This window comes from Tamandua tetradactyla, chromosome 2 (genome assembly GCF_023851605.1).
Source record: "Tamandua tetradactyla isolate mTamTet1 chromosome 2, mTamTet1.pri, whole genome shotgun sequence".
NCBI lineage: Eukaryota > Metazoa > Chordata > Mammalia > Pilosa > Myrmecophagidae > Tamandua > Tamandua tetradactyla.
In genome coordinates, this window is record NC_135328.1 from 129,996,476 (window position 1) to 130,016,025 (window position 19,550).

At 38.2% G+C, this 19,550-nt stretch overlaps 1 protein-coding gene and 2 pseudogenes across 8 annotated transcripts in view; 2 read left to right on the forward strand and 1 right to left on the reverse strand.

Moving 5' to 3' along the window:
- The window catches only part of LOC143654252 (structural maintenance of chromosomes protein 5 pseudogene), a 29,338-nt pseudogene extending 12,194 nt beyond the window's left edge, over window positions 1-17,144 (forward strand).
- Window positions 1-19,550, reverse strand: part of EHMT1 (euchromatic histone lysine methyltransferase 1) — a 342,941-nt gene that overhangs the window by 57,568 nt on the left and 265,823 nt on the right. The window lies entirely within an intron of this gene.
- Window positions 17,203-18,372, forward strand: LOC143654256 (structural maintenance of chromosomes protein 5 pseudogene; annotated as a pseudogene).

Here is a 19,550-nt window from a genome sequence, read left to right on the forward strand (position 1 = left end):
TCTTCAAGGCATACCCTCTTCCAACGTGGAGTATTCTGTAATGATGAGTCCATCAAGTACCCTTACAAAGAAGACACCATACCTTATGCGTTATTAGGTGGAATTATCATTCCATTCAGTATTATCGTTGTTTCAGTGACTAGAAAATGAGCCATCTGCTAGCTTAGAGAAAGAAGCTAATGTAATCGTAAGAAGAACAGCTACTGGGGGAGTGGAGACGATACAGAGCAGCTCCCAGAGCCACGACGGAGATCAAAGGGACGGCGTACCCCATCCTGGAACGGCTGACTGTCTGGGAGAACCAGCTCCGGTGAGATTGCCGAGGAGCGGGATTTCCCGGGCGGGACGGCAAGCGGCCGGAGTCCCTCCCTTCCTCCTTCCCAGGCCAGCTGGCAGAATTGGAGCAGGCGGTCCCCTTGGGCCGCGGCGGCTGGAGCCCCCACCAAGCGAGGCCCCCCGGACCAACTGAGAGAGTTGGGTCAGAAATCCCCAGACCGTGGAGAACCGGTGACTGGGGGGGTCCCTTCCAAACACGTGACTCCCCGGTCCGGCTGGGAACGGTGCACTCTCCTAGGCTGCGGCGGCTGGCGCCCCGGGCCAACTAGGAAACTGGGTCAGGTGCTGTCCTGGGCTGCGGCGGTCGGCGACCCGCCCCACGTTCGGACCCTCGGGCCGGCTGGCACTCTTCCAAGACGCTTCGGCTGGCGAACCTCCCCCACGGCGAGACTTTTCCAAAGTTAAAGGACTCACAGCACCTTTTACTGGGGGAACCCGCGGACAAATGTGTGCCACGAGCACCACCTACTGGGCAGGATAAGAAAAACAGAACCCAGAGATTTCACAGAAAAATCTTTCAACCTGTTGGGTCCAAAACCCAGGGAAATCTGACTAAATGCCCAGACGCCAGCAGAAGATAACGGATCACACTCAGAAAATTGAAAATATGGCCCAGTCAAAAGAACAAACCAATAGTTCAAATGAGATAGAGGAGCTGAAACAACTAATGCTGAATATACGAACAGAAATGGAAAACCTTTTCAAAAACGAAATCGATAAATTGAGGGAGGATATGAAGAAGACATGGGCTGAACAAAAAGAAGAAATAGAAAAACTGAAAAAACAAATCACAGAGCTTATGGAAGTGAAGGATAAAGTAGAAAAGATGGAAAAAACAATGGATACCTACAATGATAGATTTAAAGAGACAGAAAATAGAATTAGTGATTTGGAGGATGGAACATCTGAATTCCAAAAAGAAACAGAAACTATAGGGAAAAGAACGGAAAAATTTGAGCAGGGGATCAGGGAATTGAATGATAATATGAAGTGCACAAATATACGTGTGTGGGTGTCCCAGAAGGAGAAGAGAAGGGAAAAGGAGGAGAAAAACTAATGGAAGAAATTATCACTGAAAATTTCCCAACTCTTATGAAAGACCTAAATTTGCAGATCCAAGAAGTGCAGCGCACCCCAAAGAGAATAGACCCAAATAGGCGTTCTCCAAGACACTTACTAGTTAGAATGTCAGAGATCAAAGAGAAAGAGAGGCTCTTGAAAGCAGCAAGAGAAAAACAATCCATCACATACAAGGGAAACCCAATAAGACTATGTGTAGATTTCTCAGCAGAAACCATGGAAGCTAGAAGACAGTGGGATGATATATTTAAATTACTAAAAGAGAAAAACTGCCAACCAAGACTCCTATATCCAGCAAAATTGTCCTTCAAAAATGAGGGGGAAATTAAAACATTCTCAGACAAAAAGTCACTGAGAGAATTTGTGACCAAGAGACCAGCTCTGCAAGAAATACTAAAGGGAGCACTATAGTCAGATACGAAAAGACAGAAGAGAGAGGTATGGAGAAGAGTGTAGAAAGAAGGAAAGTCAGATATGATATATATAATACAAAAGGCAAAATGGTAGAGGAAAATATTATCCAAACAGTAATAACACTAAATGTTAATGGACTGAATTCCCCAATCAAATGACATAGACTGGCAGAATGGATAAAAAACAGGATCTTTCTATATGCTGTCTACAGGAAACACATCTTAGACACAAAGGTAAACATAGGTTGAAAGTGAAAGCTTGGGAAAAGATATTCCATGCAAATAACAACCAGAAAAGAGCAGGAGTACCTATACTAATATCCAACAAATTAGACCTCAAATGTAAAACAGTTAAAAGAGACAAAGAAGGATACTATCTACTAATAAAAGGAACAATTAAACAAGAAGACATAACAATCATTAATATTTATGCACCAAACCAGAATGCCCCAAAATATGTGAGGAATACACTGCAAACAATGAAAAGGGAAATAGACACATCTACCATAATAGTTGGAGACTTCAATTCACCACTCTCATCAATGGACAGAACATCTAGACAGAGGATCAATAAAGAAATAGAGAATCTGAATATTACTATAAATGAGCTAGACTTAACAGACATTTATAGGACATTACACCCCACAACAGCAGGATACACCTTTTTCTCAAGTGCTCATGGATCATTCTCAAAGATAGACCATATGCTGGGTCACAAAGCAAGTCTTAACAAATTCAAAAAGATTGAAATCATACACAACACTTTCTCGGATCATAAAGGAATGAAGTTGGAAATCAATAATAGGCGGAGTGTCAGAAAATTCACAAATACGTGGAGGCACAACAACACACTCTTAAACAACGAGTGGGTCAAAGAAGAAATTGCAAGAGAAATTAGTAAATATCTCGAGGCAAATGAAAATGAAAACACAACATATCAAAACTTATGGGACGCAGCAAAGGTAGTGCTAAGAGGGAAATTTATTGCCCTAAATGCCTATATCAGAGAAGAAGAAAAGGCAAAAATTCAGGAATTAACTATCCATTTGGAAGAACTGGAGAAAGAACAGCAAACTAATCCCAAAGCAAGCAAAAGGAAAGAAATAACAAAGATTAGAGCAGAAATAAATGAAATTGAAAACACGAAAACAACAGAGAAAATCAATAAGGCCAGAAGTTGGTTCTATGAGAAAATCAATAAGATTGATGGGCCCTTAGCAAGATTGACAAAAAGAAGAAGAGAGAGGACGCAAATAAATAAGATCAGAAATGGAAGAGGAGACATAACCACTGACCTCACAGAAATAAAGGAGGTAATAACAGGATACTATGAACAACTTTACGCTAATAAATACAACAATTTAGATGAAATGGACGGGTTCCTGGAAAGGCATGAACAACCAACTTTGACTCAAGAAGAAATAGATGACCTCAACAAACCAATCACAAGTAAAGAAATTGAATTAGTCATTCAAAAGCTTCCCAAAAAGAAAAATCCAGGACCAGACAGCTTCACATGTGAATTCTATCAAACATTCCTGAAAGAATTAGCATCAACTCTCCTCAAACTCTTCAAAAAAATTGAAGTGGAGGGAAAACTACCTAATTCATTCTATGAAGCCAACATCACCCTCATACCAAGACCAGGCAAAGATATTACAAAAAAAGAAAACTACAGGCCAATCTCTCTAATGAATATAGATGCAAAAATCCTCAACAAAATTCTAGCAAATCGTATCCAACAACACATTAAAAGAATTATACATCATGACCAAGAAGGATTCATCCCAGGTATGCAAGGATGGTTCAACATAAGAAAATCAATTAATGTAATACACCATATCAACAAATCAAAGCAGAAAAATCACATGATCATCTCAATTGATGCAGAGAAGGCATTTGACAAGATTCAACATCCTTTCCTGTTGAAAACACTTCAAAAGATAGGAATACAAGGGAACTTCCTTAAAATGATAGAGGGAATATATGAAAAACCCACAGCTAATATCATCCTCAATAGGGAAAAATTGAAAACTTTCCCCCTAAGGTCAGGAACAAGACAAGAATGTCCACTATCACCACTATTATTCAACATTGTGTTGGAGGTTCTAGCCAGAGCAATTAGACAAGAAAAAGAAATACAAGGCATCAAAATTGAAAAGGAAGAAGTAAAACAATCACTGTTTGCAGACGATATGATGCTATACGTCGAAAACCCGGAAAAATCCACAGCAAAACTACTAGAGCTAATAAATGAGTACAGCAAAGTAGCAGGTTACAAGATCAACATTCAAAAATCTGTAGCATTTCTATACACTAGTAATGAAGAAGCTGAGGGGGAAATCAAGAAACGAATCCCATTTACAATTGTAACTAAAAGAATAAAATACTTAGGAATAAATTTAACTAAAGAGACAAAAAACCTATATAAAGAAAACTACAAAAAACTGCTAAAAGAAATCACAGAAGACGTAAATAGATGGAAGGGCATAACGTGTTCATGGATTGGAAGACTAAATATAGTTAAGATGTCAATCCTACCTAAACTGATTTACAAATTCAATGCAATACCAATCACAATCCCAACAACTTATTTTTCAGAATTAGAAAAACCAATAAGCAAATTTATCTGGAAGGGCAGGGTGCCCCGAATTGCTAAAAACATCTTGAGGAAAAAAAACGAAGCTGGAGGTCTAGCGATGCCTGGCTTAAGGCATATTATGAAGCCACAGTGGTCAAAACAGCATGGTATTGGCATAAAGATAGATATATCGACCAATGGAATCGAATAGAGTGCTCAGATATAGACCCTCTCATCTATGGACATTTGATCTTTGATAAGGCAGTCAAGCCAACTCACCTGGGACAGAACAGTCTCTTCAATAAATGGTGCCTAGAGAACTGGATATCCATATGCAAAAGAATGAAAGAAGGCCCATATCTCGCACCCTATACAAAAGTTAACTCAAAATGGATCAAAGATCTAAACATTAGGTCTAAGACTATAAAACAGTTAGAGGAAAATGTTGGGAGATATCTTATGAAACTTACAATTGGAGGCGGTTTCATGGACCTTAAACCTAAAGCAAGAGCACTGAAGAAGGAAATAAATAAATGGGAGCTCCTCAAAATTAAACACTTTTTTGCATCAAAGAACTTCATCAAGAAAGTAGAAAGACAGTCTACACAACGGGAGACAATATTTGGAAATGACATATCAGATAAAGGTCTAGTATCCAGAATTTATAAAGAGATTGTTCATCTCAACAACAAAAAGACAGCCAACCCAATTACAAAATGGGAAAAAGACTTGAACAGACACCTACCAGAAGAGGAAATACAAATGGCCAAAAGGCACATGAAGAGATGCTCAATGTCCCTGGACATTAGAGAAATGCAAATCAAAACCACAATGAGATATCATCTCACACCCACCAGAATGGCCATTATCAACAAAACAGAAAATGACAAGTGCTGGAGAGGATGCGGAGAAAGAGGCACACTTATCCACTGTTGGTGGGAATGTGAAATGGTGCAACCACTGTGGAAAGCAGTTTGGCGGTTCCTCAAAAAGCTGAATATAGAATTACCATACGACCCAGCAATACCATTGCTAGGTATCTACTCAAAGGACTTAAGGGCAAAGACACAAACGGACATTTGCACACCAATGTTTATAGCAGCGTTATTTACAATTGCAAAGAGATGGAAACCGCCAAAATGTCCATCAACAGACGAGTGGCTAAACAAACTGTGGTATATACATACGATGGAATATTATGCAGCTTTAAGACAGGATAAACTTATGAAGCATGTAATAACATTGATGGACCTAGATAACATTATGCTTAGTGAGTCCAGCCAAAAACTAAAGGACAAATACTGTATGGTCCCACTGATGTGAACCGACATTCGAGAATAAACTTGGAATATGTCATTGGTAACAGAGTCCAGCAGGAGTTAGAAACAGGGTAAGATAATGGGTAATTGGAGCTGAAGGGATACAGACTGTGCAACAGGACTAGATATAAAAACTCAAAAATGGACAGCACAATAATACCTAAGTGTAAAGTAATCATGTTAAAACACTGAATGAAGCTGCATCTGAGCTATAGGTTTTTTTTGTTTTTTTTTTTTACTATTATTATTACTTTTATTTCTTTTCTCTATATTAACATTCTATACCTTCTTCGGTTGTGTCGCTAGTTCTTCTAAACCGATGCAAATGTACTAAGAAATGATGATCATGCATCTATGTGATGATGTGAAGAATTACTGATTGCATATGTAGAATGGTATGATTTCTAAATGTTGGGTTAATTTCTTTTTTTCCGTTAATTAATTAAAAAAAAAAAGGTGACAGAGACTTGCAGTATGCACATGCTATTGGAAAAATGACACCCATAAAAAAAAAAAAATCACTGGTCTTGTAACTTTGAGCCTTATCTCTCTAACATGGTGTTGTCACCACAATATTTTGACATGGAATGAAATTTCAATTAATCTAATTAAACCCCCTGGTATGAAGAAGTGAAGGCCAAGAGAAACTGAGGAATGGGAAGAAAGCCACATACTTCATGAACAGCATCTATGGGCAGATCAAAGTTTCTCAATTCTGATCACAGATGATTCCCATCATTGTCAAATAGCTAGGAATACTTCTTTAGAGAGTGACACATATTTGAGTAATATTCTGAGGAAAAAGATGAAACTTTACAAAAAATAACTTCTTGATTTGCTTGTTGATGTCCAGAGAGTTAAGCACAGATATTCCATTTTCTTGATTATTTCTGCAATACTTTTGCACAAGAACAAAGTACAATGGACAAGGGAAATTGCTCCTCTTTGACTGAATTCCTTTTTACGGGAATAACTACTAACTCTGAGATCAAAGTGACTCTCCACCATACATCCAATTGTTTATCTCAATATTCTGGCAAACCTTGGAAGGACCATTTTAACTAGAATGGATTCCTAGCCTCACGCGCTGATGGACTCTTTCCTCAGCCACTTGCCTTCTGTGACCGCTGCTATTCCACAGCAGTTGGGCCCAAGATGCTGATGGACCTCTTTGCCACAAACAATACAACTGCCTTTTCTGGGGAAAAAAAGAAAAAGAAAACTCAATTATGGTGCCAACTAGGTGGCAATACCTTGAAGGGCTGGGGTAGTCTTCTCCAGGAAGCTGTGTATGCTCTGAATCAGCATCCGCCGTTTGGTGCTGTTTCTCCCATAGCCAGGATCCATGGGTCCGGGAACCAAGGGGTGGAAATGGGAGTGGCTCCACTCACTATTACTCCTAGTGATCCCCTAGGAAAATTCTTGCTTCCTGTCCCTTGGACCCTGAGCTCTGCTGGTCTACAGGTTTTAGTTCCAAAAGCAGGAGTGCTTCCACCAGGAGAAACAATGATGATTCCACTGCACTGGAATCTACGACTGCCACCTGGTCACTTTGGGTTACTCATGCCCCTGGATCAACAAGCCAAGAAGGGGATTACATTACTGCCTGGAGTGACTGACCCCAACTATCAAAGGGAAACAGGACTGCAGCTACACAACAGAGGTAAAGAAGAATTTTCCTAGAATATAGGAGATCCCCTAGGGAATCTTTTTGTACTGCCTACCATGCCCTGTGATTAAAATCAATGGAAAACTGCAACAACCCAATCCAAGCAGGAGTACTGATGGCTCTGAAACTAATGGAATGAAGGTTTGGGTCACCCCACCAGGCAAAGAACCATGGTGAGCTGAAATGCTTGCTGAGGGCAAAGGGAACATGGAATGGGTAGTGGAAGAAGGTAAGATAAATACAAACTATGACCATGTGATCAGTTACAGAAACGAGCACTGTAATGCTGTTTTGTTTATGTTACACTACATAAGTTGTAAGATATCAAGATATTCATTTAAGAATGAATACTACCCAAGGACTTGCACTCTATTCTGGAGAGATTTAATGTGTTTCTGGTTACATGCAAGACAGTTGGGTATTCATCAGGAGATAGAAATAGGGTAAGATATTGGATAACTAGAGCTGAAGGGATACAGACTGTGCAACAGGCCTGAATGTAAAACCTCAGAAATGGACAGCACAATACTACCTAACTGTAATACAATTATGTTAAAACACTGAATGAAGCTGAATGTGAGAATGATAGAGGGAGGAGGGCTGGGGGCACAAATGAAATCAGAAAGAAAGATAGACGATAAAGACTGAGATGGTATAATCTAGAAACGCCTAGAGTGTATATTGATAGTGACTAAATGCACTAATTTAAAAACCGTTTTTGCATGAGGAAGAACAAAGGAATGTCATTACTGCAGGGTGCTGAAAATAGATGGTAATTAATATTTTAAAATTTTACCTTATGTGTGAGACTAAAGTAAAAAATGTTTATTTGGTACAAAATTTATATTTTGACTAGTGCATCTCCTAATATAACTTATGTGGACAGCTTAATTGACCACCATAAGTACATGGAACCTTGAGTAGGACATGAGATTTTGTTGGTTTGTCCAGAGTGATGCCCCGATAAATCCCAGAGTGATCTGAACAGTGAATAAAAAGTATTTACAAAGTCCCCTTCAGGGAACGGTGAGAAAGAGGGAAATTCAACTTCCCCAAATTGAATTCTTGATATTCTCACAAGCAGTGTGGACAGTCAAAGCTATAGGATGAGCCTCCAATCTTGAGGTTTGTTCATCTGAAACTTAACCCCACAAAGGATAGATCAAACCTACTTAAAATTAGGCTTAAGAGTCACTCCCAAGAGAACCTCTTTTGTTGCTCAGATGTGGCCTCTCTTTCCAGCCAACACAACAAGCAAAACTCACCGCCCTCCCTTGTCTATGTGGGACATGACTCCCAGGGGTGTGGACAGACCTTCCTGGCAACGTGGGACAGAAATCCTAGAATGAACTGAGACTCAGTATCAAGGGACTGAGAAAACCCCTAGGATAAGCTGAGACTCTGCATCAGGGGATTGAGAAAACCTTCTCGACCAAAAGGGGGAAGAGTGAAATGAGACAAAATAAGTGTCAATGGCTGAGAGATTCCAAACAGAGTCGAGAGGTTATCCTGGAGGTTATTCTTATGCATTAAATAGATATCACCTTGTTAGTCAAGATGTAGTAGAGAGGCTGGAGGGAACTGCCTGAAAATACGGAGCTGTGTTCCATAGCCATGTTTCTTGAAGATGATTGTAGAATGATATAGCTTTCACAATGTGACTGTGTGATTGTGAAAACCTTGCGTCTGATGCTCCTTTTATCAACCTTATCAACAGACGAGTAAAACATATGGAATAAAGATGAATAATAGGGGGAACAAATGTTAAAATAAATTTAGAGTGAAATGCTGGTGATCGGTGAGGGGGAAGGGTAGGGGGTATGGTATGTATGAATCTTTTTCTGTTTTCTTTTTATTTCTTTTTCTGAATAGATGCAAATATTCCAAGAAATGATCATGATGATGAATGTGCAACTATGTGATGATATTGTGAATTACTGATTATATATGTAGAATGGAATGATAAAAAAATTACAAATATTTGCATTTGGCGTTTTTTGGTATTTTTTAAAAAAATTAAAAATTAATTTAAAAAAAGATAGTTGGGTATTGTTAGGTGAGGGAAAAAATGTGTCTTTTATTGTTTTCTGTTTAGAAATAAGGTATGGTTTACAGTGATGAGTACAGCTGCCAAGTTGACAAGGGATGGACTGTCATGGTCAGGTTCATGTGTCAACTTGGCCAGGTGGTGGTACCTCTTTCTCTGGTTGGGCAAGCGCTGGCCTGTTTGTTGCTATGAGGACATTTCATAGAATTAAATCATGATCACTTTAGCTACATTTACAGCTGATTCCATTTGTAATCAGCCAAGGGGAGTGTCTTCTTTAATGAGGATGTTTAATCTAATCACTGGAAGCCTTTTACGGAGGGTTCAGAAGAGACAGGCTCTCCTCCTGCTTTGGCTGGTAAGCCTCTCCTGTGGGGTTCGTCCAGACCCTCCATTGGAACCATCAGCTTCAAAACCTGCCCTATGTCTAAACCGATGCAAATGTACTAAGAAACGATGATCATGCATCTATGTGATGATGTTAGGAATTGCTGAGTGCATATGTAGAACGGTATGATTTCTAAATGTTGTGTTAATTTCTTTCTTTTTTTTTTTTCTTTCTTTCCGTTAAAAAAAAAAAAAAAAAAAATCTGCCCTATGGATTTTGGACTCTACATTCCCACGGTTATGTGAGACACTTTTATAAATTTTATATTTACATAAGTTCTGTTTCTCTAGAAAAACCTAACTAATACAGAAAGGAAGAAGTAAAACTTTCCCTATTTACAGATGACATGATCCTATATATAAAAAGTCCTAAAAAATCTACTGCAGGTAAAGCCCACACAGCGAGCCACCAGAGCCACCAGCGGAAACAGAAAGGACAGAGCCCCAGGGAAGGCACAGAAGAGAAAGCTAACTCTTGGATATAAAGAAACCAGAAATTAATGGTCTGGAAAATTCTGGCCTCCTAGAAAGGGACACCCTAGAAGGATTTAACCAAACATGGAATCTGTCAGCCATTTCAGAAAAAGCCACGATTGGAGATGGCATTGTCCGGGAAGGATTTGTGGAAACTCGTTTTGTCTGACAGGCATAATCTGAGGCTACTGCATAGAAAGCCAACAAGAGTGTTGTGGCACCTGTATAAATGGAACGCCTGCCAGTGTAGACTAAAAGACTCAGAAAAGAGACAAAGTGAAGGTAAAATATCTTCGGAAGCAGAACCATGGAGGCTAAGTCTAAAGTCAAGAAACCTCTGGCCATAAGAGTAGACCCACCCAAGCACTTGGAGAGGGTTTTCAAAACTATTCCTTCTAATTCATTGGCCCAAACTTCATCAGCCTTTCTTGAGGGAAGAAATTGATATCCAACAAAAAATGACTGATAACTGCTGAGATTATTATACCACTGTGAATTCATCATTCCTGAAACACTACAAGGATCTATTTTCCATGCTTAGTAGAGCAAAATGTTGCTTAAATTTTAAAATATGGAACCTGGCATTTGAAGATATTTTGCTTGTTTGTCTGTTAGCCCAAAGTTTCTGTGTCTTGGCACAGTGGGACTTTAAATGCAGAAAATTTTTAAGGTCCAAAATTGATTAGTTTGAGAAAAAAAGAGGAACAAAGTTGGAGGCCTCACATTTCATGATCCTAATGCATATTACAAAGTCACAATAATAAAAAGCCCATGGTTGTGGCACAAGGAGACACATATAAACCAATGGAATTGAACTGAGAGCTCAGAAATCAACACTCATGTTGAATGGCCAATTGATTTTTGACAAGGGTGCCAAATCCACTCAACTGGGAAAGAAGAGTCTCTTCAACAAACAGTGCTGAGAAAACTGGAAGTCTACATACAAAAGAATGAAGGTGAACCCTTACTCACACCATATACAAAAATCAACCCAAAATGGATCAAAAACAAAATATAAGAACCATAACTGTAATACTCCAAGAAGAAAACGTAGGGAAGCATCTTCAGGATACTTCAAACCCAAAACAAAACAATATAAGAAAAAAAGGAGAAAAATGGTACTTAAAATTTAAAACTTTTGTGCATCAAAGGACTTTATCATGAAAGACAACTTACAGTACAGTAGAAAATATATGGAAACCACAGATCCACTAAGGGTTTAATATCCAGAATATATATGCAAATCAAAACCACAATGAGATACCATGTGATATCTACTGATATCACATCCAGCAGAATGGTCATGGAAAATTATAACTGTTGAAGAAGATGTGGAGAAAAAGAAACACTCATTCACTGAAGGGAATGTAAAATGGTGCAGATGCTATGGAAGACAGTTTGGCGATTCTTCAGGAAGTTAAGTACAGAATTGCCATATAACCCAGCAATCCCACTGCTAGCTTTATATCCAAAAGACAGCAATCCCATTGCTAGGTTTATACCCAAAAGACTGAAAGCAGGAACTTGAATAAATATTTCCACATTGACATTCATAGTGGCATTATTCAGAACTGCCAAAAGATGGAAGCAACGCATGTGTTTACCAACTGATGAATGGATAAACAAAATGTGGTATATATACAAAACGGAATATTATACAGCTGAAAAAGAAATGAAGTTCTGATACATGCAACAATATGGATGAACCTTGAAGACATCATGTTGAGTGAAATAAGCCAGACACAAAAGGACAAATATTTTAAGATCTCATTGACATGAAAAAATTAGAACAAGCAAACTCTTAGAGTCAGGATCTAGAATATAGGTTACGAGGGTCCAAGGTGGCAATATAGAATGGGGAGTGTTAATGCCTAAATTGTACAGAGTTTCATTTTTGGGGTGATGGAAAAGTTTTAGTAATGGATGGTGGTGACGGCAGCACAGCACTGTAGACATAATGAACAGCACTGAATTAAATATGTGAACGTGGTTAAAAGGGGAAACTTTAGGTAATCTATGTTACTAGAATAGAAATTTTTAAAAAATAGGACTGTATAATACAAACAGTGAACCTTAATGTTAACCATGGACTATACAGTTAACAATACAATTATAATAACATTCCCTCATCAGTTGTAACAAAGGTACCACACTGAGGCCTGTTTAATAGTGCATGTATGTGGGAACTGCATTTTCTGTATTTTTTTTTCTATAAACCTACCACTTCTCATATTTAAAAAAAAAAAAAAAAGGAGTGGGGAGAACTAGAATAGAGGGTCCTAGGGGGCAGGGTTGGAGGTGGGGGATGGGGAGCCAATGCTCAACTGGTGTCAAGTCTCTGTCTGGGGTGCAGTTAAATTTTTGGTAATAAATGATGTGATGGTGTGCTGGTTTGAAAATATTATGTACCCCAGAAAAGCCATGTTTTAATCCTGATTCAATCTTGTGGAGGAATTTCATCCAAATTCAATGTTGATGGTTGGAAACTTTTGATTAGATTATCTCCACGGAAATGTGGGGTGTCCAATTGTGGGTGTGACCTTTGATTAGATGGAGATGTAATTCTACCCATTCAAGGTGGGTCTTGATTAGTTTACTAGAATCCTTTAAAAGAGGATATATTTTGGAAAGAGCCAGAAATGACGGAAGCCCTCAGAAATGACAGAACTGATGGAAACTTCAGAGCAGAGCTGACATAGAAGCTGACACTTGGAGAACAGAGACACCAGATGTTTGGAGATGCTTGGAGACCAGCAGACATCACCACGAGATAATAAGCAAGCCAGAACCTGGAGAGAGCCAAGGGAAGCCAAGAGATGAAAGCCAGCCCCAGAGAAGCAAAGTGAGGAATCCCCAAAGTAAAAGTGGCTGAAAACAATGGAGCCCAGGAGCAAGGGACTAGCAGATGCAGCCATGTGACTACCCAGCGGATAGAGGTGTTACAGACCCATCGGCCTTCCTCGAATTAAGGTATGTTTCCCTGGATTCCTTAAATTTGGACATTTTTATAGGCTTAGAACTGTAAACTTGTATCTTATTGAATTCCCCATTTTAAAAGTCATTCCAGTCCTGGTATAACATATTCCAGCAGCTTGCAAACTAACACAGATGTAACACAACATTGTGAATATGATTAACACCACTGAAATGTATGAAAGTGGCTAAAATTATCAATTTGGGTTGTATATGTTAACAGATTAGAACTGTATAATACAAAGAGTGAACACTAATGCACAATGTTAACAGGGAAAACTGCAAGTATGTGGTGGGGGGGGTAATTGAGCCTCTGTACTTTCTTCATTACTTTTTTGCAAACCTATAACTGTTCTAATAAAAAATAAATTTTTAAAAACATCCTTCACAACTGGTAAGAAAAATGGAGCCTAGACCACAAGCTCTTAGAGCAGTTACACTTAGTCCAGAACTGTAAGTGTATTTCTAGATTCTGAGATGCTATGCTATATGTGTATAAGTGGGTATTTCCCTAGAACTTTGAGTACCTCTGTGATACCTAAGAGCTGGAGCTCTGCAGCTCAGAAAGTCAGCACTGCTATATATAACTGCCATATTTAACAATTGTTAAAGTAATTGAAAATAGATTCGGCTTTAATTAGAGATAAAAAGGAATTATATTGTATATATTCTAGAGTTTAAACTACTGTATGAGACCAAAACAGGAGACTTTTTGTGTCTAGAACCTAAATTTTCTATAATGGATCATCTAAATCAACCTGCCTGGATAGCTCATTTAAACAACCCAAACACATGGAATCCAGAATGGGAAAGAGGCCTTATAATTCTGTTTAACTTACTGTAATAGTAATACCTGGATACATCCCAGACTATGGTAGACCGATAATAAAAAAGTATTAGTGGAGTCTCGAAGGACTGGAGAAAAACTATGGAACTATTAAATTTTCCCACCTGGGAAATCTGGTACTCTCTCAAACATTTGGGACTTCCAAGTAAATAGGCCAACAAGCCCTTGATTTTGAGGTTTGTCCTTATGAAATCCTTTCTGTAGTGGAGAAATTAAGCCTACTTATGAATATGCCTAAGAGTTACTTCCAGAAAACCTCTTTTGTTGCCCTGATGTGGCCCTCTCTCTCTAAACCCAACTCTGCAAGGACAATCATTACCCTCCTCACTACATGGGATATAACACCCAGGGGTCAAAGTCTCCTTGGCAATGTGGGATTTGACTCCCAGGTATGAGCCTAGCCCTGGCACTGTGGGATCGACAATATCCTCCAGATCAAAATGGGGAAAAGAAATGTAACAAAACAAGGTGTCAGTGGCTAAGAGAATTCAAATAAGAGTCTAAAGGCTATTTTGGAGGCTACTCTTATGCATGCTTCAGCTAGATATTGCTGATTATCTTGGTTTGCTAAACCCCAACCAACTTCATTCTTATTAACCCTAAAGAAGGTTAACAGGGTTCTGAGACTCAATAAAAGTTTCGCGCACTAAGTTTAGTTTCCAGAAACCCATAACCCCCAGAGGATTCCTAGGCCAAATAAGTCCTGAACTCAGAGGCACCAGCCTATCCGAGAGTATCAACTAATTCCATCCCTCTACCCTATAATGTTGACACCCTTTTTCAACAGGAAAAAGTTAGAATGGCAATAGCCCAACGATCCCTATAAACTGGGAAAAGGTTCAAAGGAAAAGGAGGAGCTATAACAGAGAAATATGGGATTTAACAAATGAGTATGACTGCTGAATTACTGTATTGCTTTTAGTCTCTAGTGTTATGGAGCAGCTAGAAGGAAAAACCTGAAATTATGGAACAGTAACCCATACCAAATTTTAAAATCTGTTCTGTAACTACTCGTTAAAGAATTGTTTTTTTTTTTTTTTGCATGTGTATGTATGTTATACTTCACAATAAAAAACATTTAAGAAAACACTACCAAGCTAAATATTTGAGAAAACCAATGACTGATCTCATCCTCTCCCTGGTTCAAGACGACAATTCAGATCAGTGTCACTCAGCAGAATTGTTGAACTGTCTTAATGCCTCAAAAATTACTATCTCCATGAAGAAATATATGATTTGAAAATCCATAGTGTGCAGCCCACAGCAGCATGACATTAGCCAGCTAGATTATCTGTGTAGGCTAGCTACTGCACACCCAAAGGAAGCAGGAAGGAAGCCACACCCAAAGAGGATCCCAAAATTAGGTTATTGAAAGAAGGTTATTAAAATCCCTTCTACTAACCTATCTCTAGCATAAAAGCACTCACCTTGCATCAAAACAAGGCTTTTGGAATGATCTTAAGGTAAATATTCCTCAAACCCTTCTCTTATCATGAAAGCTTAGGAGCAGCAGGCTAGGGTTGGGATTCTTTTCCAAGAGAGATTTGGGGAGAGATATACTTCTTTAAGTTACTTCTATATGCCAATGATAAAACCCAGAGAAAACAAACCAGTCTTGACAGTAACTCAAGAACTGTAGCAAAGCAGTACAAGTACTCATCCTTGCTAGTTCTTGGTCTGTCTTGAAAAAACTGTATTACTGAAACTATATAATTAAGAAAGAATGGTCTGAAATTTCTTTCAGCAATAACCACCCTAGAAAGAAAGAGATATAGTTGTGAACTAAAAGGTGGTAAGATTTTTTCTATCCATTTTTTCAATTCTATAAGCTGAAACACAAAACTTATACACTACACATACCCAGAAGCTTAAAACAAATATACCAACACTTCAGAAACTAAATATATTTGATTAAAAATAAAATGCAAAGCCACATAATTATGGGCATTCCAATATTATGACTTAACATGTAAAAAAGGCCTTACAGTTAAATATTAGACATTTATATTAACAAGGGAAAGTAAAAAAATAAAAAGGGCATTAGAAAGCAAGTTAGGAAACATTAAAAATGACAGATCACCACAAATTACAAAGTAAAATTTCTGCAGAAGATAAATTCTTGATAGCAACAACAACAATAGCTAATCTTCCATGGGGCTTACTCTGTGAGCTGGGCATTACTTAGAGTGCTTTCTGTTTAATCCTTACAATATCCCTAAAAAAGCAGTACCACTGCTATATTATTCCCATTTTACAGACAGAGAAATGCAGACACAGAGAACTTTTTAAAAAAAAGACCTGGCTAGGGTGCATGGGTGGTTCAGGGGTAGAAAGTGCGCCTTCCGTGCAGGAGACCCAGGTTCAATTCCTGGACCATAACCCCCTAAAAAAAAAAGACCCAACTAATGGCCCGATCCTTCTGGGACGAAAGTGAGTCACCCCTCAATGCAAAGAACCAGGACCTCGAGGTGCTCGTGAGGGTAAAGGGACCATGGAATGGGTAGCGGAAGAAGGCTTTCAACAATGAGAAGTTAAGAGTAAATGCTGTTATTGCTCCCAGCAGTTAATATGCAGATAGAACATCTTCAAGATCTCTGAACACACTAAAACAATATGTATTTTTCTCTTATTTGCGAGTTATTTGATGCACGCGATCCTGTAATGATCACATGCATCAAATTTGATGACTTTGCTGCCAGTATCATATTCATGAAGTTCCTCTTGGAAATGAAAGGACTAGAGAAAGAACTGAATGAGAGAAAGAAACCCAATTAAAACAAATTTATACAGCAGAAGAAAAGTATGTGGTCAAAACTTCTCTTATTCAAACTAAGTTACTTCTAGTAACACATCCCTAAAAGTAGCCCAATTCCACACAGTCACTGGAGATGTAAAGCAAAGAGGAAACTTAGAAGAACAGCTGAAGGAAATTAATAGAAAATTGCAAGCAGTGGGATCAGGATTCAATCCTTACGTGAAACAAATAAGCACCTAGAACACAGAGACATTGAAGGATAAGAGACAAAACAAGCACCTAGGACAAGAGACAAGAGAAAAACAAGCACCTAGAACACAGAGACAAAAGAAGGAGCTTCTTGAAAGAAAAACCAAAAAAAGACAACTAGAACAAAAAAGTAGTTTCAAACTAGGAAATTCAAATCTGATGGAACAAGATACTTGTTAGCTTGAAGAGGAAGAGAAAAGCAACTACCAAAATCAAACAAATAAACGTCCAAAAAAAAGCAAAACTTGTTACTGAATTAATAAATCTGATTAAAGATTTGTACTTCATTGCAGATACAACAAGCAGATTCAATTCTTCAAAATACTACCATAGTCTCAGAGAAGAACAAATTAGAATCAGATTATATGGCTGCCATCTTCACAACTACATCTTAGAGAGCAAAATTTCATTGAGCTGGATGAAAGTAGACAAAGACTATTACAGAAATGCAAGGAACTTATGAAGAGAGCTAGGCAAATACGTAACCTCAGTGCAGAACAGGCTGTTACTCAAGAATAGCAGACAGCTTTCCAAGATCTCCCAAACACACTGGATGAAAATGTTTTATTAACTGAAGAAAGATCAAGAGCTCCTTGCTTCACAAGACTGAATCCTACAGTTGTTGAAGAATACACAAAAAAGAAGAAACAGAACAGTTAGCTGAAAAATTGAAGAGAAATAAAATTGATGTGGATAAATACAGGGGAAACATTTCATGGGAAAAAGAAAGGTGGCTTAATCTTTTAAAAGAGCTGTAGAAAAAATTAATGAAAAATTCAGCAATTTTTTTTAGTTCTATGCAGTGTGCTGGTGAAGCTGACCACCATATAGGAAATGAGGAAGACTGATAAATATGGAATTAGAATTAGAGTCAAATTTTGCAGTAGTACTCAACTGAATGAATTAATTCCTCATCATCAAAGTGGAGGTGAAAGAAGTATTTCTACTATGCTATACTTGATGGCTTAACATATGTCCATTCAGAGTAGTTGATGAAATTAATCAGGGAATGGACCCAATCAATGACCAGAGAGTGTTTGAAATGGCTGTCAATACTGCTGGTAAAGAAAACACATCCCAGTACTTCTTCATTACACCAAAGCTCCTGGAAAATCTTCCTTATTCTGAGATGTGGTACTGTTTGTTTATAATGGTCCTCATATACTGGAACCAAACAGATGGAATTTAAAGGTTTTCCAAAGACAGTGGTGCCATATTACATTCACTAAACCTTCTCAATAGAAGCACAAGTTAGGGGCTTGGAATTTTTCTGTGAAATTCTGTTTTTAACCAAATAAAAGTTAGGAGTTTCATTAAAACTAAAAGATCACTTATTTTTGGAACCCCGCTTTTAAATACAAGTAGATTAATGAATTGGAAACTATATTAGCTTCTTTCTCTAGAACGTCATTTAATAGCAAAAAATAAGTCTTTTTCAGCCTTGGTTGAACTTGTACCCCTAGCACTCTGGCTGCCATTGGGTTCCTATGTTAAAAGGTATTTATTTACCATTGCAAATCAAAAGTACAGTGGAAGAAGTTATCAATCACTACAAGTTTAGTTGGCTTTAATTACAGAGTAACTCTAATTTAAAGAGGAAGATGGCTCTAGAGATTGTCATAGTTTTTTTTCCTGGTGTTACATTTAATTTAGTTTTCAAAAATTGATATAGAAATTTTTAGTTTTGAATGTATAGTAATAATTTCTGAAAAAATATATATATGATAAATATTTCTTCTTATTAAAAAGAATTACCTTCTCACTGCTAGGAAATGGCATTTAAAGAAAAAAGGTTTTATAAAACTTGATGATTTTGATCAGTTCCCAAAACTCATACAGAGCTGTGAATTGTTTATGTCTCCATCAGCCAAAGTGAAGAGGTTTCACTGAATGCCTGGACTTCAGAGGTGCCTCACCTTATAGTTGGGGCTAAATATCTATAAACTCATCCTGAAGGAGCTGTATTATAAGCCTAAAAATGATCAAAGTGACCTGCAAGTAAATTAACTAACTGCCTGCCATAAAATGAACAAAGCTCTTTAAGGAGACACATCCCGTCCTTTTGGACCGTTTGTGCTGTCGTTTCCTGAATGCTGAGCAGGAAAGAAAGCTCCTCATGCATGGCACATCTCTTGGGGACACCAACTGCTTGGGTTAGGGCCAGTGGATGGCAGCATCACATGCCCCACTTCATGTGAAAGAAGAGACCCTGTTCTGTTGAGTGTTGAGTATTCAATATACACCCCAGGGGGGTGGGGACCCTGCCACTGAGAGTTGCTGCCTCATAAGCAGCTGGGGTTGCTTGTTCCCAGTTTTGGGATTAAGATATGGTCAGTCCTTTTCATTGGACCCACTATCTCTGCAGGGCTGCAGAATGGAAATGTACTGAAACAGTGGCACACAATAAAAAAGAGACGGGA